This window comes from Rhinolophus hipposideros (assembly GCF_964194185.1).
Source record: "Rhinolophus hipposideros genome assembly, chromosome: 6".
Lineage (NCBI taxonomy): Eukaryota > Metazoa > Chordata > Mammalia > Chiroptera > Rhinolophidae > Rhinolophus > Rhinolophus hipposideros.
Genome location: NC_138052.1, coordinates 82922549 through 82945569, shown reverse-complemented (window position 1 = coordinate 82945569; position 23021 = coordinate 82922549). Strand labels below are relative to the sequence as shown.

Here is a 23021-nt window from a genome sequence, read left to right as displayed (position 1 = left end):
GCCTAAGGTCTAAGGCCAGGTCATAAACGATATTGAGGTTTTCACCTTGTTCTGTCTTGGGTCACAAAGGGGGCTAGTCCATATGTCATGAGGACGCTCAAACAACCCTATGGAGCACTCGTATGGTGAGTGGCTGAAGCCTCCTGCCACCAGCCAGCCCCAGCTTGCCTGCCATGTGAGTGGGCCACCTTGGAAATTGATTTCCCAGCTCTGCTCAAGCCCTCAGATGAACAACAGAGCCCTGGCCGGTATCTTGATGGCAATCTCAAGCCTGAACCACTGAAATGGTGAGGTAATAATGTTTGCTGTTGTTTTAAGCCACTATGTCTTGAGATAATTTGCTACACCCCAATTGATAAATAGTCCAAAAAAGCAAAGTCGTTACAATGATCTACAAGACCCTAGATGGTCTGCCTTCCTCCCCCCCGCTTCCATCTTTGACCTCATCTCCTAGCCTTTGCCCTCTCTTTCATTCTGTCACAGGTACACTGGCCACCCTGATTTTCCGGGAACATTCCACGCATCCTCTTGTCTTAGATACTTTGCATTTGTCGGTTGCTCTGGCTGAATCTTCTCCCAGACATTCAAATCACTTGCTCCCTCACCTCCTTCAAGTCTTGGTTCAAACTTACCTTTTCAAGGAAACCTTCCCTGATCACTGTATTTAAAATTAAAACTCTTCACCTCACTTAACAATTTCATCTCCTTCTTCCATTTTATTTTCTCCATAACCTTATCACTATTTATCATACTATATATTTTATTAATCAATTTCTTTATCTTTAACTCCACAGGGGCAAGGATTTTTGTGGATTTATTTATTGCATCCTTAGGGTCTAAAGAGTGCTTGGTACACAGGACACTTTTAATAACTGTTTGCTATATGATCAAATAAATAAACCTAGCTAGCTTTGAAAAAAAAAAGAAACATATCATATGGGTTTCTTGTAGAAAAGTTAGAAACTATGGTAAGCCTTAGGCAGGACATAAGAACCATCGTCTGGAAATAGCCAGCGCTGACATTTACTATGTGTCCTTCTTGACTGCTCTCATCAATGCCTTTTGAGTCGTAAGAAATGGAAATCTACTCTGGCTGATCCAAACACGATATTATTAAAGGCTGCAGTGAGCTCCAGGGAAACCTGCAGGGTACAGAGTATCTCTGGGCCTCAAGGGAACTAAACTCCAATGGACACCAAGACCGCGCTCTCTGGCTCTGTGAGGCCTTGGGCCTCCATCCATGGCATCTCTGCTTTGTCTCTCCACCTGCTCCAATCATCTCTCTTGGAAGACAACTTTCCTTTGCTCATTCATTAGTTCACAGGGGGTCCTCTTGTTTACCTTGTTTGCTCTGGAGCTTCCGTGATTTTTCAGTCTTAGTGGCTCAGTCTTTCACTGTCCCAGATCCCAGTTCCAAAAAGACTGACGGTGCCAACTGGGGCCAGGCAGCCTCCTCTGGTAGACAGGGTCAGAACTCTGTATTAGTTTGTTAGGGCTGTCATAACAAAGTGCTATCACCTGGGTGGCTTAAACAACAGAAATTCAGTGACTCTCTGTTCTGGAGGCTGGAAGTCCAAGATCAAGGTGTCAGTAGGGTTGGTTCCTTCTGAGGGTTGTGCCTCTCCCTTAGCTCCTGCTGGTTTGCTGGAATTTTTGGTTTTCTTTGGCTTTTGCTGCGTCATCCTGATCTCTGCCTTCATTTTCACATAGTGCATTCTCTCTGTGTGCATGTGTTTGTGTCCAAGGTTCCTCTTTTTATTGGATTAGGGCCCACCTTAATGACCTCAACTTGATCATCTGCAAAGACCCTTTTTCTAGATTAGGTCACATTCACAGGTATGGGAGTTAGAACTTCAACATCTTTTGGGGTGACACAACTCAACCCATGACAGTCACATTGAAACAGTCAGTAGATTTGCATTTTTAAGTGGCTTTGAGTAGCACAAGCAATGATACTTGTCTGGTACCAACATTGTTTTCTATGAAAATAAATATATTTTGTCTTGCAAAAATGGGATCATACTGCATATTTTCCCCTTTCCAATATATTGTGAAAATATTCCATGTGAATGGCATATTTTACCTTGTTTTAATGGCTGTATCGTATTACACAGTGCAAATATCATCATAAATTATTTAAGCAATCCTTATTGTTAGATTTCTTTCAATTTTTTGTTATTTTTGTCCAATATGCAATGAATATCTTTGTATTTAAATCTTTGTGCACTCTAATAATGATTTCTTTAGGATAAATTCCTAGAAGCAGCATTAGTTGTTCAAAGACTATGACATTTTAAAAGCTTTCGATATATATTATCAAGCTGATTTCCAGGAAGTTTGTTGAGAACACTTGCCTGTCTCCCAATATTCTTGCCAGGATCCAGCAGAGTATTTTTGGTCAGCCCAAGTCAAAGAGGTTACAAAATTTTCTATAGTGGTTTTAATTTCTATTTTTGGACTGAAATTGATTTTTTTCCACATACTTATTAGTCACATATATTTCGTATTTGGGGTAAATTGCCCATTCATTTACTTTGCCTAGTTTGCTATTGGACTTAACTTTTTCTTATGGATTTGTATCAATTTTCTACCTTAGTGATATTAACCTATTATATGTTATAGCTATTTTCTGTGGCTTCAGTTTTATTATTTATTTTGTACAATGCTTTTGAAATACAGAAGTTTGAACTCTATCAAAATTTTCCTTTGTGCTTTCTCTCAATCCTCTTATGCTTAGAGAGTTTCTCCATCCATAGAGGGGATAAACAATCATGTATATTTCTTTTTTTTTTTTTGGAAACAATTTTATGGTTTTATTAAAACACAATGTGCACACAAGCTGTCTACTCATTTTCTTCACTGTGCAGCCGGGCGTTGGGATTGGTGATTCTGATCGCCATCTGGGCTGCTCTTTCCACAATGGCTTTGCGGTTCTTAGAGGAGACATCGTGACAATCTCATCACAGTAAGATTTGTTGCACATCAGCAGCACCTCAAGCTCCTTGACATTGTGGACCAGGACCTTCCGAAAGCCACTGCGCAGCATGTGCTTTATTTTCTTGTTACTCCCATAACCAGTGATGGGCATCAAGATCTGGCCCTTGAATCTTCTGCTCACCCTCTTGTCATTGCCTCTGGGTTTCCGCCACTTACGCTTAATTTTGACATATCGGTCTGGCTGGTGCCGGATAAACTTCTTGGTCCTCTTTTTGGTGATCTTGGGCTTCATGAGTGGTCTGAGGGCAGCCATAATACAAAGTAGAAGACGAATGCTACCTCCGTGGGCAGCGCAGAGGAAGCCATGTGTATTTCTTTTTATTTTGTTTTCCTTAATGATTTGTACATTTCCATTAAAAATGTTGCTTTGTATGCTCTCATTACTTCTGGTAGATTAAATATGGCTGCAAATTCTTGGCTCCTCTTACCTTTGAGAGGAGGAGTCTAATTCTCCTCATGTTGAATCTGGCTTTAGTGACCTGCTTGACCAATAGAATGTGGAAGAACTGATAGCCTGGGAATTCTGAAGTGAGGCCATACTCTTTTTGCACAGGCTAATTGAGTCCTGAGTCTCCATATAAGAAGTCTGACTACCTTAACCACCATGCTGGAGAGGTTATGTGTTAGCATTTGACCATCCCAGTTGAGCCCAGAATTGTAGCTATCTGCGCCCATGCAAACCGAGTATCACCGAGTAACCTGTCAACACTAAATGGAGCAGAAGATGAATGGAGCCCTGCCCAAGTTCTTCACCCATAAACTCATTATATGTAACATATACAGTTGTTGTTTTAAGCCACTAAATGGTAGGGTAATTTGTTATGCAACAATAGATAACTGGAATATTACCTTTTGCCTAGAGTATTAAAACGGAAGCTGTGAGATACAGGAAAAAGCACTGGAGTTGCAGGGAAATGGGAGAGTCAAGAGCTTCAACAAGAATATTCTCATCAATTGGTAATGACTGATATTAAAAATAGCAAGGTTTACAGCTGACATGTACTTTGAAGCAGAAAAAAGGCAAATCAATCCCAACTCTAGCACATTTTGAGAAAAAGCTTTTTTAAATAATTGAAATCCATGGAGCATTTTTGATGTACCATACAGAGCACTAAGCCATTGACACAGGTGTTCCTCATTTATAGACAAGACAATGGAGGCTTTGAAAGATTCAGTACCATGCCCAGGGTTGCTGAGCCAGAACTAGGATTTGAATCCCTGTATATGAGCCTGTACACTTGGCCACAGGACTCACCCCCTTTTCAGGGTGATGCTCTGATATTACTTGCAGAAAGTGCCCTTTTGCCAAGGTACAAGTCTGGATGCCCTCTTCACACAGATATTACCATTTAGATGCCTCTAAGTCTATAAAATCAGAGGGTTGAGCCAGATACTCTCTAACCTCTCTTCCAGACCTTATAAGCCTATGGTTCCTAAAATTGAGCAGTGTCCCTGGCAACATGGACAATTGAAAACAACCCAGGATTCACATGGCTTTTCCTACCCAGCATCTTTTGGTCCAGACACTGGGAGGGATGGGGTAAAGTCACTTAGGCAGGAAAGTCCTAAGGGGAAGGAGGACCTTATGAATGAAAGCACCTCCAATCAGAGTGGCCTGAGCTGAGACCTCTCCACGCCCTGAGACCCTGAAACCATTTCAGAGAGCTTCCCAGAGCCTTACCCATGTCAAGGAACAAGCCCATGAGGTTATTTCACTTTGTCTTCTCCTGAGCTATTGCTCCAGCCATCTACCCTCATGCTGTTCCTACTGGGTACAGCTGCTCTGGGACAGCCACTCATCTACTTCTCTGGCTTCAAAGAGGGGACGCTGCTCACTGCTCTGCTGCTGGGTCTCAAGCAAGTATCAGCTGCTTCCCTGAGCCGATACAGCATCCCTGAGGTAAGCCTGTAAATCTTGAGACTTTTCTCTCAGTCTGGGATTCATGGAAGTAATCATGAAAACTGAGAATTATCCAACACTCTTGCTTTGTATCAGGCTCATCCTTCAGGTCTGTTGCCTTGTTTGGCTCCTGGCTTGCTTCCATTGACAAAGGGCAATGCTCTCCTGCCTCAGCAAGCATTCCCACCAGAAATATCTGGGGACACTGTTCTTGGCTTTGAGGCACCAACAGAAGATATATTCTACTCCGCCCCCCCCAGAACAAATTCTTCCCAATGCAAATCCCTTCTCCTTACATCCCTATGACTAGCATCCAATTAAATTCATGCCAGGATGACTGACAATGGGACTATCCATGTGTTTCAAGGACAACCCCTCCCCATTCTCCCACCAGGTGTGTCTGGCCCAGATAAGACAATCACAGAATGGTCGGACATTAATCTGTTCTTTCAATCCGGTTCTCCAGTCCTATCCACGTGTACTTTGTTAATGAATGAGTAAATGATCTGACCCAATTGAGGTACTCACCCTGATCCACCCAATAAGGCCTACACCAAATGTCTTCAGTATTCAGAGAGCTTCCCCTTCATGCTAGAGCCTATAAATTCTTAGCTCAACTCCCTCCCCTCCTTTGACTGTTTTGTGTTCCCTGAACCCGAGATCATTAATCACTCTGCCGCCTGCCAGGCTCTTCCTGTCAGCAACTGTTCCCTCTGACCCTCCCTGTGGTTTCTCTTCCTCACCCCAGCCTCTGACAGAGCATGATAAAGGCTCACACCTGTCGGACTGGGGTGGACAGAATCAATCAACAAGGTCATGAATCTCTCCCACTGCCCTTCCCTGCACCCCACCATTTCAACCCTCTACTTCTCAAGTGCATGCTAGGATTTTTAATTTCCTTCTGGGATTGGCCAAGGGGAAGTGGTGGCAAGAAGAAATGGAAAAGAATTTAGGGGACAGCAACAATTATTGGAGAGCCCTGCAGGGCTTGGAAGCGCTCTGATGTCTGGCTGCAGCAAGCACAAGGAAAAAAGTTCTCCAATTTGAACCCAGGTTCCCACAAAGAGAAAACCTAAACAGGAGTGCAAAGAAGGCAGAATATGATACTTTGCTTATAGGCCTCTTTGCCTTATTTTTATTAAAGCCTGCTGCCTAATTTCTTCAAGGCCCTGGCCATATGGGCATGAATGAATTGTGTGACTCGTGTCTCAGTAGGGGGCAAAGTTGTAAAGTAGGCCAATCTTGTCTTCTCTGAGCACCTGGCTGTATTATCTCTTTGTGCTACAAGAAGCAGACACAAGGGCCTCCCTTCTACTCCCAGGAAACCTGCTTTAACAGTGACCTGCTGGCAAACATGCTCCATCCTTTGTCATCTAAAACCTTCATGACTCTAATGGTAAGAATTGCAGGCCTGATAAGAAGGGAGGGTGTCCTAGGCAGGTGGGTAGAGGAGATATTTTTAGGCAACCAGAACCTTAGAGAACCGATCAAGTCACAGAGGCCCGCCCACTCCACCTGTGTGTCAGCTTTAAATTTGGATTCAGTTTTTGGTGGCACAAAAGATTCTGTGCCTCCTGCCACTGGGAGGGCCCACTCTCCCACACTGCTGTCTCCAGTCATTCTGCTCTGCAGCATCCAGCTGGCTCCCACTCAGCCTGAAGGAGAGTAGGCGACCGGACCAGCCTTGCCAGACTGGCCATCTGTCCCACCCGAGGGTGAGGGTCCCGCCTGTCCCAGTGCTTTCCAGAGCTGCTGACACAACTGCTCCAGGAAAAAGATTTTAAAGTGTGTGTTCCGATGGGTGCAACTAATGAGATTCAGATGCTGGGAGAGTAGCTTCTAGCACCTCAGGAAAGCCAGGCCAAGTGCCCAATCTCTGCATTTGCTGTTTCAGAAAATGGGACCCAGTGTCAGGTAGGTGAGGTGAGGGAGAAGGAACAGGGGTAAAATAGTCAAGACACGTGGCTTCTGGTCCTGGTTCTGTCGCTTTCTAACTGTGGGACCTCGGTAATCATCTCTTCTTTGGTCTTCAGTTTCCTCCTCTGTTAAATGAGAAAGTGGGATAGGATATGTCTAAGTTTCCTTTTAACTCTTTCCTTGTAAAGATCCAATAACTTCCAGTATGATCAAATATATGCATGGAGCACATAGACAAAATCTACAATGAGTCAGTGGAATTTGAAATTGTGACAAGTGTTTATATTTGAGGCCCATACTTTCCTTAATTTTGTTAATATTTTAGGCTGAAGTATTTTGTTATATTTGGGAAAGATGAGCTGGGGGAGAGTGGGTGGTGCCTCATTCTACTTTCTTTGCTGGTATAGACACAGCCAAACGGGTTCGGATTAAATTGAATACATCCAAAGTACTTAAGTCTTTTGTCTGCTCTGAGTTGACCTTCTTCTGCTAGAGGCTCGATTCCTATTTCACCTGTATCAGTTAGGTCACTTTTTATTGCAAGGGACAGAAACCCAACTGTAATGGATGAAAATGTGTTGTCTCACATGTCTGAACCACTATCACTAAAACACATTTCTTCTCCACTCAGCTCTTCATTCTCTGTATTTACTCAAGTGTTATGATTTCCTTTTGTGATCACGAGAATATCCAGAAACTCCCAGCATTACATACATTCATGTTGCGAAGTCTATGCCAGTTGGGATAATTCGAGCTGCAGTCAACAGAAAATCTGACACAAGTTAGCTTAAACAATAAGGAAATCTTTCACCTCACACAAGAAGTCCAAAGACGTAGTGAGATCCAGATTGGTTAAGTGCCTCAACAATGTCATCAAGAAGCCAAGTTTTTCTACTCCTTTGTTTTCAGTATCAATTCTCTCAGAATGGCTTCCCTTATGGTGACATAATGGCTGTTGAAATTCAAAGCATCATATCTACACAACGCAGGAAACAACTAAAACTACCTATTCCTCCAGCTCTTTCTTCAGAAAAAGGAAATGTTCCCTCAGAATCTCCTCAAAGACTTCTAATGTCTTGTGGAATAGAATTACTCTACCTGCCCGTTCCTCAACCAACCACTGACAAGTGGAATAAAATTACCATGATTAGCTTAGACCAGTGGTTTTCAACCAGGGAAGATGTTGTCCCACAGGGGCCATTTGACAATATCTAAAGACATTTTTTTGTTGGCACAAATGTACTGGGGAGTGCTACTGGCATCTAGTGGGTAGAGCTAAACATCCCAGAATGGATGGGGCAGCCCCTGACAATAAAGAACTATGGTCCAAAATGTCAGTAGTGCTGAGGTTGAGAACCCCTTGCTTGGACAATCCAGTAGGGTAGAATGGCTAGTTGAGAATCAACCATAATGTCTTCTACAATGTTCTATCTGGAAAATAACAACCATCGCTGTCCCAGTATTTCTAGCAAAATCTCATGGTAGTCTATTGGTCTGACTGCATCACATGTTGATCCCTGAACCAATTACTGTGTACAGGAGAATGAGCTGCAATGATTGGTTTAAGTCTAGGTCACATGTTGCACCTCTGAGCCAGGGATGAGTCAACTCCACCTGAAGATGTGAGCTGAGAGTTGGGCGGGGAGAGGCTGATATCCCAGAAAGAACTGGGGATGGTCATGAAGATGAGGTGAATAGACACTGGGCAGCAAAAACAGCAGATGCCCCCCACTCCATAGCTCTCACCAAGAGACTACAGGGGTAACAACTGTGTTTGTGCTTGGACTCAAAATGGCAGCAGCAGCAGCGGGAGGTCAATGGGATTGTCTAGGAACACTCTGGGCTAGTGCCTATGAATTGCTCATTCTACATGGTGGGCAGAAGTCCTGTGGCTTTAATTACCTCTATCCAGGCAGCACTTTTCACCTAAGGAGAGGCTGAGTCAACCTTGCAAAGTGAAATCAGGAGGAGCAGAGGAGGGGGAGGGAGAGGAGGAGGTGACAGCTGAGAAGTGGGGGGAGAGAGAGAGAGAGAGAGCGCTGGAGTACAGGTGTGTTGTGTGTCCCCGACCCCATATGACTTCTGTGCTGAGCTCTTGGGACTGCATCACTCAGGCCCCTTTGTCCTCGGGCTTCCGGTTGGCTTTGGTTACTGGTTGGCATCATCAGGAGATAAAAGGGAGAGAGGAAAGAGAGATGCAGATATGTATTCCTCCTTATTCTTCCCTGATTTGCCCTGGTTCTGACACTGTCTATATCCCACTATGACTAGCAACCTGTTAGGTGGTTCCCCTTCCATAGTGCTGCTTTCATTTAAGCTTCACATCACTGCCTCCTCTCTTTGTTTCTTCAGGCCTAAAGGCGGCATTAACTGCACGATATCACCTTCTTGCATGATTCAACACTTCCCATTTGTTCCCTCACTTTTACCTACACATTTGTATATAGCACCTTCATTAGAAAATCTCTGAGTATGTTGTCTGGTCCCCCCAAGGATCCTGACTGATACAAGAGGCAGGTGACAGGTACAAGATCCACTCATGCCAGATTGTTGCGCCGGGGAGTCACGAGCCTTGATCCCACCCGATGTTCCTAAAATGAGCCTAAAGAACAGCCACTCACACTCATTCCTTAGAACCTAGCCTTCTTGGCAAGCCTGAAAGTTAAAATGATGTTTCAAGGGTTATTCTCCCTCTCTCTTTCCAATCCTTGCTAACCTATTTTCTCTATTGTCTAAGCAAGTAGAAAGTGTGCCTACCAGGCTATATTTGATACCAGTGACTACCGATTTTTGAACACTTGTAAAATGCATAAACCGTGGCACTAACGTTATATGCTTTATCTTATTTAACCTGCACAAAACTTATGAGTTAGATGCTATTGCTTTCCCCATTTTATAGAAGAGGAAACTGAGGCTTAGAGAATAAAGTAACTTGCCCAACATCAAACAGCTGGTATGTAGCTATGGTGATTAATACCAGGGGTCACCAATATTTCTTCTTTTCTTCTCCTTCCTGGGTACATGGAAAACGATATTTCCTGTCTATCTTTGTAATTGGAGAGAGTCTTGTGACTAGTGTTGCCAATGGGTTGTGACTTCAAGGGACAAGGTACTCCTTTTAGGAGCTGGCATGTGATCTTCAATGTTTGATTTCTCTGCCTCCGCAATCACATAAGCCTGTGTCGAGATAGGAGGTAGTGCCATAAGATTCAAGCAACTTTGGCTGCTGAGCCTCTACATGAAAGCAGTTGCCTTGCAGAGTCACTCCGACCTGTACCGACTTGGTGGAAAGGCAAAAGAAACTTTTATTGTGTCAAGAAATGGGAACTAATGGTACCGTTATATAATAATAGAAATAAGTGGTACTATTTGTTACTGTAGCATAACCTAACCTGCCCTAACTGAAACAGTGAAGAGCTGGGATGGAAAACAAATATTTTTGAACGAAACAGTACCCTTAAACACTGGACGGTACTGCTTTTCCCTGACTCATTACCAGGAAGACTCCTTGGATAAAGCTGTGGCTTGGAAAAAACCCAAGGCTTAGAAAGGGGACCAAAGAAAGAAAAGTGACACACGTGACGACACTTACTAGAGAAAGAAAAGAGCTAGGAAAGAGTTTGGTAGAAAATAATACCTATCTTTCCCTTGCTCATCCTATCAATAAATTGAAAAAAAGAAAAGAAAAACGAGGATGCTTTAGAAAACTTGACATTATAGTTAGGGCCTCCAGGATTTTTGCTCATGGCCAGGGAATTAATTGTGGCTGCTTTTCATGGAAAATAATTTGCAGCCCATCTCTAGGGAAGCATAAATGAGAATGCTCTCTGCTTTGGAAGAGAAGTTCCAAGCTACGGTCTTTCTGCCTATAAGCAGGACAGAATCTTCATTTGGGTCACTGCTCCCTGTGCGGCTTATCTCTTTCATGGTTCAATAAAAACAATTTGTTGGTTTAAGATTGTTTATTAATCTTAACCACCTTCTCCTTTCAGCCTTCTATCACCCATCACTCCCAAATCCCAAGGACCGACAGGCCATGTTTTTGTATCTAAGTTTGGAAGGAACCCAGGTAATGAGGCCAGTGTCCCCATATCTAAAGGCACTTTGTGTAATAAATCACAGTCCCCCAGGGTTACTAGGAAACCTGACTTTAAAGGGATTCCATTGGAAACCAAGGTGCTAAAATGACCTCATTTTCTTTACTGAAGAAGATAATACTTTCTATTGAAAAAGAAAAAAAAGATGACAAAGAAGGTGGCACTTATTGCCCACGTATTCATATACCTATGGATGAGAACACAGTGCCTGGTCTTAGCCATATTCGCACGCATCTGTACATGGGTCCCCAAACTGGGAACAGCTATGAGAAGATTTGCTAATTAGCATTATGTTTACACATTTATTGTCAACTATAATTACTTGTTTATTAGAACAGAGGCTTCCCTGTGTATTATAGTCATTATGGTCTGTCAGTAAGAAACAATGTTCTTGAATTTCACGAGTATGTGTGAATTGCACAAATATTGCCAGCCCTACCTAGGACCAACTCTCAATGAAAACGTTCAGAGGAGATAATTCCCAAGAAGGCATGGGATCTTATTTCAGTTAATAAGGAGTTATCTTGCCCAATAAAATTGCAAACATTCTCCCAAGCGATGAATCTGCCGTCAACTCCTTCTTACTTACAACTCGTCCATGTTTCTCTTCAGTATTTTAATGCTTGGTATTGTGCTGGGCACTTCTTTGGTATCTGTGTTCTCATTCCATTCCACCACAACCCTCCAAGGGTCCCATTTTCCAGATAAGGAAACTAAGGCTCAGGGAGGTCAAGTTACTTGCTCTAAGGGACATGCCTAGGATCCATATCCAGGTCTTTCTTACTAGAAACCCCCTGCTTTGTTCATTCCACAGACACACACTCACACAGCCCTCTCACACACACATTCCCCACATCAGTGAATTGTAAGAGAATGCTGGCTGGGCTAGTTTTTCTGGGGTACATACCTGCAGGGGTGTATATAAAGGGGAAGTACTGGGATTCATGACAGGACCGGGAAGAGGGGTCTCAACATTAGGAGAGGAAAGCAGAGGTAGGACAGCATGTTAGGTGGGGGCTGCTCCAGTGATGGAAAGAAGTTGTGTTATTTGCTGAGGCAGTTAGAAAACACGGTGCCTAGCTGGGGATTTGGAACACCAGCATGTATTTGTTTGATTGTTGTGGATGAGGTTGGACAAGCAGGACATTCAAAATTATTAGTTAGGTCTCTGATTACATTTAAATATTTTTTGCTTTTGCAGATGATTTGGGGGCAGAATTTGTGGCACATAAATGATTCTGTGGCCCATAAACGACCCCCAGCAAGGAGTTGGGGTCACCACAATCTCCATGGGAATAGGCATCTGTTACTGAGGGTTAACTTGTGCCAGCCACCACGTGAAGGGCTTTACACTCATTTTCTCATTTAACCTTTCTGTCACTCGATGAGGTTGGTTCTATTTTATTTGCAGATGAGGAAACAGGCATAGAAAGGTTATGGAAAGTGGTTAAGGTCACATAACCATGAACTGTCAGAATTAGGACTCAGTGACCCACCCTAGTTGCACTAAAAAACTCTGAGGCACACCCACATACTAACTACAGCCCCCCCGCCCTTTTAAATCTGGGCTCTGGTTTATAGGAATGTATCTTGAATTTCAAGAGGCAACTTCCTGTTTTCCTATGTTTTTATATTGAGGTGTTTACTTATACCCAGTAAAGTGCAACAGCTCTTAAGTGGATAGCTTAATGGATTTTCACATAATTATATACTCATGTACCAGCTCTCTGTATCCACAAGTATATGAATCTGAAAAGGTAGACATGATAAACATTGCAGGAAGTGTAGGTACAATGTGAAAAATAATCTTGGTAATATTATTTAGAACATAGCGATACAGCATGCCTGTGGATAGTACTACCGACATCTTGTTATAATTCATAGAACACAAGTCCCACCTGTTTTGGAGGGTGTGTGAATTCAAATGCTCAGAGTGTATGAGGTACAAGGTGGCATAAACCAAAATGCGATGTGCCTTTCTTTGTGTTTATATTAATTTCACGTTACACGGCATACCCAGATAAACTTCTGTGCTTTCCACATAGGGAAGACTTGACATATCCTGTGAATTTCCCAGGAGAAGGAGGGTATGTAAATTCAAGGCTTTATTATTGCTAGGTATGTATCTAAAAATCAATATTTCTATCTGTCTGGCTATCGATCTACATGTGCACATTGGGTAGCCATTTAAAACAGGCTCTTTTTAAAGCCATGTTGCATTAAATGGGCTTTCTGTGAAAATGGCTTACGTGCACATGGTTGAAGTTTGTAGGGTGTGGGTATCAATATACACACATGAACCGAGGGAGTTTGTGGTACAAATACAAATTACATTTCTATTGAGGACTATGCATGTATGTGCCCATATGCAGCGTAGAAACCTGTACTTCTATGATTAGTCACATGTCTCTGGATTGAGATGATATGTTACCAAAGAGGGTGGGTCAGCAGAGAGCTGTGTCCCCGTGAGAAACAAAGGCCTCATGGACTGGGACCAGATGTGGAGAGCCTGGGGACTCTTCAGCTGAGACCGTCTCCCCCTTTGTCCCAGCCTGACTCTGAGCAGGCAATTGCCCTCTCAGCACAATTGAGAAGCCGATTCCATCTTTCATGTCTGCTGCCTCATTGCAAGCTTTTTAAATATTTAATAATACCATTTGCCTTCCCAGAAAAAAGAGCTCAGAGAAGCCTGCAGTCATGGGTACAGGAGGTGGGCAGCAGGGCTGTGGCTGACGCAGGGCAGGCTGACCGTCATTCCCATCTAGGAGCATCCCTAAACTGAAAACCCCAACAGATGTCTCTGGGCTGAGGATGTGGCAGAGAGAGGAGGCCACACAGGTGGTTTCAGGCACCAGTCAGGAGCCTTACAAAGGAAGAGGAAGTGCTGAGTATCAAGTGACCAGGGCTTACAGTACAAGGGAGACCAGAGGCTTGTTTTCCACTCACATGTAAGAGTTTGGCTCGAATTCAGGCAACTGTAGTGTATTTCGTGAATGCTAGAATGGTGAAGCTAGCACGAACCACATTGCTTTTCTAATCCCAAACATTTTACAGACTGGGAAACCAAGGCTCAGATTATAAACAATCCCTGAAGTCATACAACTAATTATTGGCCAAGCTGTTTATATAACCCAAGACTCTGTTTCCATTCTTGGAATGGTTAACTTATGCTGCAGTAATAAATGGTGCCACATTTCCCACTTCTTCACACACTAAAACACAATAAAAGTTTATTTTGCCTTTCTTCACTACCTATTTCCCTCCAGTCAACACATGTGCTAAGTGGGTGTAGTGTAGATGTTAAGGAAAATTTGCCTTTATTGGCTAATGTGAGCTTTTCTCTGTTTGTTTTTTGTTCCCTCACATGAGAGACCGCATGTGAGGTGATGGTTAGCTTTTTGGTTTACTTTTTGTTTCCTTCGTTTGTTTTTTGTTCCCTCACATGAGAGACCGCATGTGAGGTGATAGTTGAGTTTTGTCTGTTGACTCTTTGTTCTCTCACGTAAGAGACTATATGTGATTACCAATGAATACAAATTTTGAGGCCGAATTGTAGGGTAGATGTTGAGGAAAATTTGTCTTCATTGGTTGATGTGAGTTTTTGTCCATTAGCTTTTGTCTGTTTCTGTCTGTGAGGTGATTTCTATGCTGTGATCAGGGGTTGAGTAAATTCTCCCTTTGGTCTCCTCCTTCCGAGCAGGGAAGATATGAGATGATGTTTGTCGTTCTGTCTGTGCTGTGAGGTGATGATTAGCTTAGGGTTAAAGAGATTCTTGATCAGGGGTTGAGAGAATTCCCTCTTTGTTCTGTCTGTTTCGCCCACAGCAGCAGACGAAGTGAAGAAGTAGCTAAGTTATATCAGGACGACATGACAGGCACGTTGCCAGGCTTTGGGAGACCTTGGGCTGATGGTCCCAAGCAAGCACAGTAGATATTGCTTGTTGGGATGAATTAGCCCTTTGGCCGGATGGGCAACATTCATATCAGTAACTGCTGGACCCTCCCAAAATTGGCCATTCCTTGAGAGGGGAGGCAGGAACATAAAACTTGGCTCTGGGGTGCATCTAAAGAGATATATAAGACAGATATATAAGGTGGATTGATATTGATTGATTGCTGTTTCAAGAAAGTGCTATTCAGAAGATTTGCTGTTTCAGGACTGCTTTTCAGGATTGGATTGTTTCAGAGTAAGAGATCGGAACTTGCCTCAGTTGACAGTAGAGACTTCCTTTGTTGGTGAATTGTCATCATTCTAGCATCTTTTGGAACTTGTATGTAACTTGCAGCTTGCAGTACCAGAAGACTTCCTAACTTCCAACAACTACAACAATACCAATAGCAGCAGCATTCTTGGGAACTAGCAAACAGTGGTGTGGGAGACGCCTGAGTTTCTCTCAGGGGCAGACCTGGCAAGGTTTTGATTTATGACTTTTCCAGTACTGTTCCCCACCCCGGTTTGGTGAGATTGTGGCATCTACTGTAATAGTTACTATCCTATAGAGCTTATTCCTGCTTTTGGATACTCCTTACTGATGTTATTGGTGTATTTAGCCAAGTGATTTTTGATCAACAGTAAACATATGTTGGGATCTCTTAAACTTATAAGTATATGTACTCCTTTGACATGACATTGTTATCAATGTATATAGTTTGGTCTTAAACACCTTTACTTTCTGTCATTAACACATTCTATTAATTGCCTTTGTCTTTTGTTACTGCATATTGCTAAATAAATTGATTAGATATTGATAAATAAATTAATTAGCCCCACTTTAGCGTATGTTCCCCTCTTCCCCCCTCCCCCACTCGTCATTACAGTGAGACATTCCCTTTCCCGTTACTCTGTTTGGTTTCTTTATAGCACTTATCACCATATGAAATTAACTCATTTATTTGCCCACTTAGGCAAACAGTTTTCCACACTAGGATCTGAACTCTGTGAGAGCAAAGACTTCATCTGTCTTGCTCTCTACTGAATCCCTATAACCAGGAATGGTCCAGACTCCAGTGGTGAAGGCACAAATCTCTTCTCTATGCCTTTTCCATGTCACTGTGTTGCCTCTTTTTGATGTTGATTTGGAACTTGCTCTTTATTCACTTGTTTCTGGAGAACAATATCAATTCACAGCAGGGGAATGGCCAGCCCTGCTCCTGTGGTGGCTGATAACTAAAGGGTGGGGTCCTGGCTTTGAACTTTATCTTCTAAGCCAGTGTTCTCCACTGTGGAGTTCAAGTGTCACCTGTTTCAGAATCACCCAAGGAACTAGACGAAAAAATATCTACCAAATCCCATGATAGACTCTCTGGAGGTAAGAATCTACCCTGGAATCTGTGCTTTTAACAAGCACCCAAAATTTGGGGCATGTAATCAATAATGTAAAGACTTTGTAGAGTGTCCAATGGGCACTTGTCTCATTAGGGAGAACACCCCAGGGATGATGTAGATGCCTGATCACTGCACTGTACACCTGAAGCTGAAGCTGAACAATAATGAATGTCAACTATAATTTTATATATATACATGTATGTATATATATATATATATATATATATTTACAAGAAGTGGAGGACAGCATTAGGAATAGAGACAGTGGAAATGTAATGGCTCTGTGCGATGTCAGAGGGGTAGTAGATGGGGGAGGGGGGTTATCACTGTGTGAGGGATATAAATGATAAATGTCTAACCGTGATATTGTTTTGTACACCTGAAACTAATAATAATAATAATAATAATAATAATAATAATAATAATAAAAGCACCCACGGTGATCTTTAAGGCACACAGACTTGAAAGGAGCTCTCCTACGTCTTAAGTTCAGCCCACCAATTAAGCAAACCAAAATACTTCTTTTCCCTGGCGAGCACTCACAGTTACACTTGCATTGTCTTGTGAATGATCAAACTCTGTCTGAGGTCAGAGTAGACTACCTTGGGGCAAAGAAAACATAGGTACAATGACTGATGTTCTCAGTGCCCTAGTGAATGAATCACAAATGGCTGTGTCACAAATTGTCCCAAAACAGAGTGCACTTCTCACATTTGAGGACATTTTCCTGCTCACTAGAAACTCTTTGAGAAGGACGGGCTAGAGTGACATGATACAGGAGCATATATAGGAGAAGAAATTAAAGTCCATTTCCAATTACCCCTGATTAGTGGCTCAGTGAAAGGCTTAGATACGGAGGAGGCTGGGATACTAGTTAAGATGGGGCTGTAGTATTGCCCTAGATTCTTATGGTCCACAATTGAAGGAGATCTATGGCTTGGAGGAATGATAACTGTGGTGACGGTCATAATCCATTCAACAAACATGGCATCTACTTCATGCCATTACTGAGCTAGGCCCTTGGGGTCAAAATGGACCAAAAAAAAAAAAAAATTGAAAAATCCCTGCCCACGGAACTTCAATTCTAGAAGAGTAAATGGAAGGAAATAACATTTCTCCTAATATTTCTTCCTGAACACTATTCCTTGGAGCCTCTTTGAAGCACTTTCTTCTCATGAGTTCTTAGTCACGAGGGACTGAGACTACCACGTCTGCAGGGTCAATGAGAGATTCCCAAAACTACTGCTTCCAAGACTTGCAGATGGATATCTACTCAAACTGCTTACACGCTGAGAAATGGACTTTGACTAAGTGGCAGGCATCTATCTCTATGTATGTGTGTTGGGGTGGGGGCTGTGATAGTGTACAGAGACCTTAAAATAACTACATTTATCTCATAGTTTCTGTAGGTCAGAAATGCAGACACAGTTTAGATGGGTCCTCTGACTCAGGTTCTTTCAGGAGGCTGCAATCAAGATGTCAGCCAGAGCTGCAGTCACCTCAAGGCTTAACTGGGGAAGGACTTGTTTCGAAGCGGACTCACGTGGTTGTTGGCAAGAGTTAGTTCCTCATGGGCTATTGGACTTCGGGCCTCGGGTCCTTGCTGGCGGTTGGCTGGAGACTGCCCTCAGTTCCTCGCTCCCTGGGCTTCTCCATTGTGCAGTTCACATGGCGTCTGCTTTCCATCAGAGTGAGCAAGTGAGCAGAGTCAGAGAGAGAGGAAGAACGACAGGAAAGTCATTGTCTTTTGTAACCTGATCTCTGCAGGGACATCCCATCACTTTTGTTGTATTCTATTTATTAAAAACAAGTCACAAGGTCCAGCCCACACTCAAAAGGAGAGGGAAATAATACAAGGGCATGAATCCCAGGAGGTAGGGATCATTGGGAGCCCTTTTAGAAGCTGCCACCTCACTTTACCCTGAATTTTGAACTATCTTTTGACATAGCACATAGTATGGCAAACAGATAATAATTGTGTGGGGATTCTGTGTGACACCTGGAAATCTAATTTAAAAGGCCACGTTGCATCGTAAGAACAGCATAGACTTCAGCTGGAGAAAGGCTTCAATTAGCATCTCAACTTTGGTGTTCACCAACTACATAACCTTCGTTTCTCTGAGGCTATCTTTTTTTTTTCAATCCAAAAAATACATGGAAAATACCTACCAACTAAGGAGTTTCAAGCACCAAAAAACAAAAACAAACAAACAAACAAAATCACTTGCGCAAGGCACATGTTAAATTGCAGATTTCCAGGTCGCTTCCCCAGAAATTATTATTCATTAAATTTGGGGTGGCCCGCTCAAGTTTCTATTTTTAATAAGTGACCAATTGTTTCTAGCTACATATGAAAAAGACGTGTGGCTCAGTACATGGCAGCTGTCAATGACTTGAAGGAAAACAGTAATTCTGCAGTTACGATTGAGGAACTACATATTTGAAGAGAATCAACTGTAATAGAATGGAAAGCAAACTATACTGAAAATTAGAAGATGTATAAGATCTAGCCCTTGTCTAACATTTTGCTGGAGGATCTCGGGCACAGTGCCACCTAAACTTTCTGGACTTCACTTTTTTTTTTTTTTTTTTTTTTTTTTTGCCTCTGTAAGATGCCTTCTAGCTTGAATACTCTCTGTCAAGGTAAAGAAGAAACAATAGCTAATAGCTAACATGGGATCTTTTTTTAGGGCTCCCCTGGTTGGAAAAACAAGTGCAATGGTCTCCATAATGTCTTTTCTGAAACTCTGCATCTCCTAATATTTCTTCCTGAGAACTATTCCTTGGAGCCCCTCATTCCTCTACTCTTCTAATTTACATGACCCCGGCATCTCTGTATGTAATGAAATATACCTGAAAACAACCTTGTTTAAAATAATAAATCTATTAAGGAGCTGGGAACTTTCTGGCGTGAAATGAAAAATATTGATTGCTTCTCACCTGTTAGCAGTGAAATCCCATCCAGTTAATTAACCTGCTCAGAGATAAAGTTTATTTCTGCCCTTCACCTTCAGTTCCAAATCTTTAAAGTCATTAAAACAAGTACCTGGTCAATGAATAAATCTTCTCCCAGAATGGTGTTCAGGGTCTTCTACGATCTGGCTCCAGCCTACCTTTCTGACTTTACTTCCAGCTACTTAGCTTCAAGTACCTTCCACTCCAGTCAAATGGAAGAACTAAAGTATTCAACATTCCCACTGCCAGAAATATGCTTCCCTCATCTGAATTCTATGTATTTTAATTCAGTTCAAATGTCACTTCTTGGAAAAGGCTTTCCTGGAGTTTTGGCATCTTTACCTTTCCCACCTCTCCTAATTGCCGCCAAGCCAAAGGCATTAATTACCACCTTATTCTAAACACTCCCCAAACTTTGTATACCTTTGCAGTATTTATTATTTTATATCTTCTATTGTATGTATATTTGTAGTACAAGACCCTTGAAAATGCAATTCCAACCAATTCATTTTTGTGTTCCCCACATCTTCCAACACAATGCCTTGCCTATGATTAGTGTACAGTAAATATTTTTTGAATGCTTAAATGGCGACCCAATGATTTAACATTTTCTTTATTGTGGCATTTACTCTTGGGGCTCACAACTGCTGTTTCATCATTAGCATAAGGAGAATCTAACTCAGTGAGGTGCTTTTCAGGATTTACATTATATTCAAAACAGAAATCTCAAGGCTTTCAGTCTTTCTGAAGACAGTCCTGTTGTTGCTTCCCATCCTTAGCAGCTTTCTGTTTGTAGAAATCTGTTTGCTTTCAGGGGAAAGGTTAGGAAAGACAGTCCTCTTACGGATATCCCCCTTTTCTGTGACTCTGAATATAGGCTTTATATGGTTTTTATATGGTTTTTCTATCTCCCGTCCCAATTTACTTGCATGACAAACTTGGAACTAATATTTTGTGAGCACAAAACCCTGATACTCAATTTTAGGTAAAGTGGATATTCAGTCATGCAGCAGAGCACTCACATGTCTGTGTGTAGCTTGAAGGGGAGAACTATGGTGGCTTCATTGAAACAAAAAGGCCAGTCACTCATCCACTCATTCATTCAGTGTTCATTTTCTTCATCACTCACCGGATGATACAAATAAAAATACTGGTCCCCGTTTTCAAAGAGCCCTGAGTCTTATAAAGGGAGATGAATACACGATGAGATCATTACTATAGAGTGCGATTTGCACAATGGCAGAGGCAGGCCCAGGGCGTGGAGCACAAAAAATTTTCTTTGAGAGCAAATGGATTTTATTTTAAACAAAGAAATTCCTTTTGTAGCACAGTGGTCATACTGCTACCAATAATGTACGTATTATTTTGTAGTTATGAATAGCATCAGCTTCCTCTTCACATCACGCACTTGGGCCAAGTCTCAGCAGCCTTGTTGGGTGCTGAGGCATGACTCAAACAAGCAGCCACACTGGGTTAACCAAGACCTAGGCTTAGCTCCTTGCTTCTTAGAGCTTGTAGGAATGAAGCATTCAAGGAGATGGCTGCAAAGGAGTAGTTTCCGTGTGACTCGTAGTGTTGAAGTTAATGCCAGGGATACTTTGGTGCAGGTATTTTGCATGCTATTCTGTCTATGCTTCCACCATTTCTAAAGACATGGCCACAACTGTGTGGATGATGCATTGGGATAGCTTGTCCAAGTCTATGACCCTAGAGGTGAGTGTGTGTGTGTGTGTGTGTGTGTGTGTGTGAGAGAGAGAGAGAGAGAGAGAGAGAGAGAGAGAGAGAGAGGGTGTTTATGCGGAAAGGCTAGAAAGCAACGCTACAAACACTGAGTATTTAGAGAGAGAGAGAGAGAGAGAGAGAGAGGGCGTTTATGCGGAAAGGCTAGAAAGCAACGCTACAAACACTGAGTATTTGTACAGACCACTTTAAGTTTTCTTCTTTTCCTTGTTCTTCACATTTGGCAACTAATTTTCTACTGATTTCCTACTTTTCCGCTCACTCATATCGCCTTGAGAAGAGTGGGGTAGGATGGCATGAATCAGAAGCAGAAACAGGAGAGGTAATTAAAATCCATTTCAAATTATCTCTTGTCAGTGGCTCATTGAAAGACTGGAGATATTGGTTAAGAGGAGGCTGCAATATTGCCCTAGATTCTTATGGTCCACAATTGAAGGAGATCTATGGCTTGGAGGAATGATAACTGTGGTGATGGTCATAATCTATTCAACAAACATGGCATCTACTTCATGCCATTACTGAGCTAGGCCCTCGGGGTCAAAACGGACCAAAAATGAAAAATCTCTGCCCCATGGAACTTCAATTCTAGAAGAAATTGGCAAAAATGGTGCTAGCATTCCCCTCCGTGTGTGAAACATTTCTTTCTCATGCTTTCCCAGTCATCAAGGATTTATTTAGTCTCCATCAAGCCCCAACACCAGTGTGAGAAGCACAAAACTTTCTCTCTTCCAAAGCTTGCAGACTGATATCTGCTTAAAATGTTTGTATGGGCAGGGAAGTGGACTCCGGTTCAGATGCAGAAGTCTGTGTATGTGCTTTGGGGCGGGTGGTGATAGCGTACCCTGGGAAGAAATTCTACAACCGCACTATCCATTGATACTTTCCAGCCGGGGGGAACATGCACGAGTCTGTACCTGAATTGCGCCCATCCACCCCGTGCCTTCCTTCCTCTTCTTCCACTTTACCACCTCCTCCCTTCCTTCCTAAATCCCTCCCTTCCCTTTCCCTTGGCCCCTCCCCAACCCCTACCCTCGCCCAGTTCTTCTCCCCTCCTTTGGCTCCCTCTTCCTCTAGCTTCTTTTCCTCTCACCCCCTTTCCCTCCTCCATCCCTCCGCGGCGTCTGCGTCAGGCCCCCACTTGCGTGACGCGCGGGGTCTGGGTGGGAGCTGTCCACGAGCCCCGGGTGCTGAATGCGGCGGCGGCGGAGATAGACCAGAGCTTTCTCCACTCCTGGAACCTTGTTTCTAGTCCTCGGACCGTCAACTCACAGCCACACCACCTCCCTTCCAGCACCACCCCTTTGGGAACCGAGCCAGAGGGGCAGCAGTCGCGGCGGCGGGTGCTGAGCAACGGCAGAAGACGAGACAACACCTGGCAGCAGCCTAGAATCTGATTTGCTTCCTTTCGCCTTTTATAAGAGATATATTGATATACGGTTGTGGGGAGTCGCGAGGACCGAGCCGAAACCAAGTGCTGGCGGCATCCCACCTCGGCCACACTGTTTCGTTTCCTCCTCCCCACCTTCAACTGGCACCGCAAACAAGTCTTACCTCGTTGAATCTGCGAGGAGAGGTAGCAACAGCGAGCCCAGCCAGCCAGAGGCAGCGGAGAGGAGGGAGTGGCAGGGGTGGGGGCGCAGAGAGCCCTCCGAGGCCGCCCTTGGTGGGGATAGCGGGGGCAGAGCTGCCGTGAGGACCCGGCAGCCGCCCTTTGCCGCCCCCACCCATCCAGAAGCACTCTTTCCTGATTATTGGAGAACCGAATTATTATCCTTCCACTAGTATCATTTCTTTTTTTATTACCCCCCCCTTCAGACTCCCCAGCCGCCCCCACCCCTACGCCTGCCTCGCCTCTGGTTGCATGGCAGCGGTGCCCCGGCGCGGGGGCTCAGGGCCAGCCCCCCGGGAAGGAGGAGAAGGAGAGGGAGGATCATGAAGGCTGGAGTCACGGCCGCGCTGGACGGCGAGCCGCAGCCAGAGGACGAGCCGGAGCAGCCCCCGCCCCGGAGACACCCGGACGCAGACCGGCAGTCGCCACCGCCTCCACAGCAGCGCCGGCGGCCGCGGGCAGACCCCGAGCCCGAAGAGG

The 23021-nt window shown here is 43.5% G+C and overlaps 1 pseudogene across 1 annotated transcript; it reads right to left on the bottom strand.

The window, feature by feature from the left end:
• Nucleotides 1–2635: 2635 nt before the first annotated feature.
• Nucleotides 2636–22539, bottom strand: LOC308498689 (large ribosomal subunit protein eL32-like; annotated as a pseudogene). Its single transcript, XR_013995408.1, has 3 exons — nt 22484–22539; nt 17781–17912; nt 2636–6939 (listed from the first exon to the last, which is right to left on the bottom strand). The product of XR_013995408.1 is annotated as a large ribosomal subunit protein eL32-like (transcript).
• Nucleotides 22540–23021: the final 482 nt, after the last annotated feature.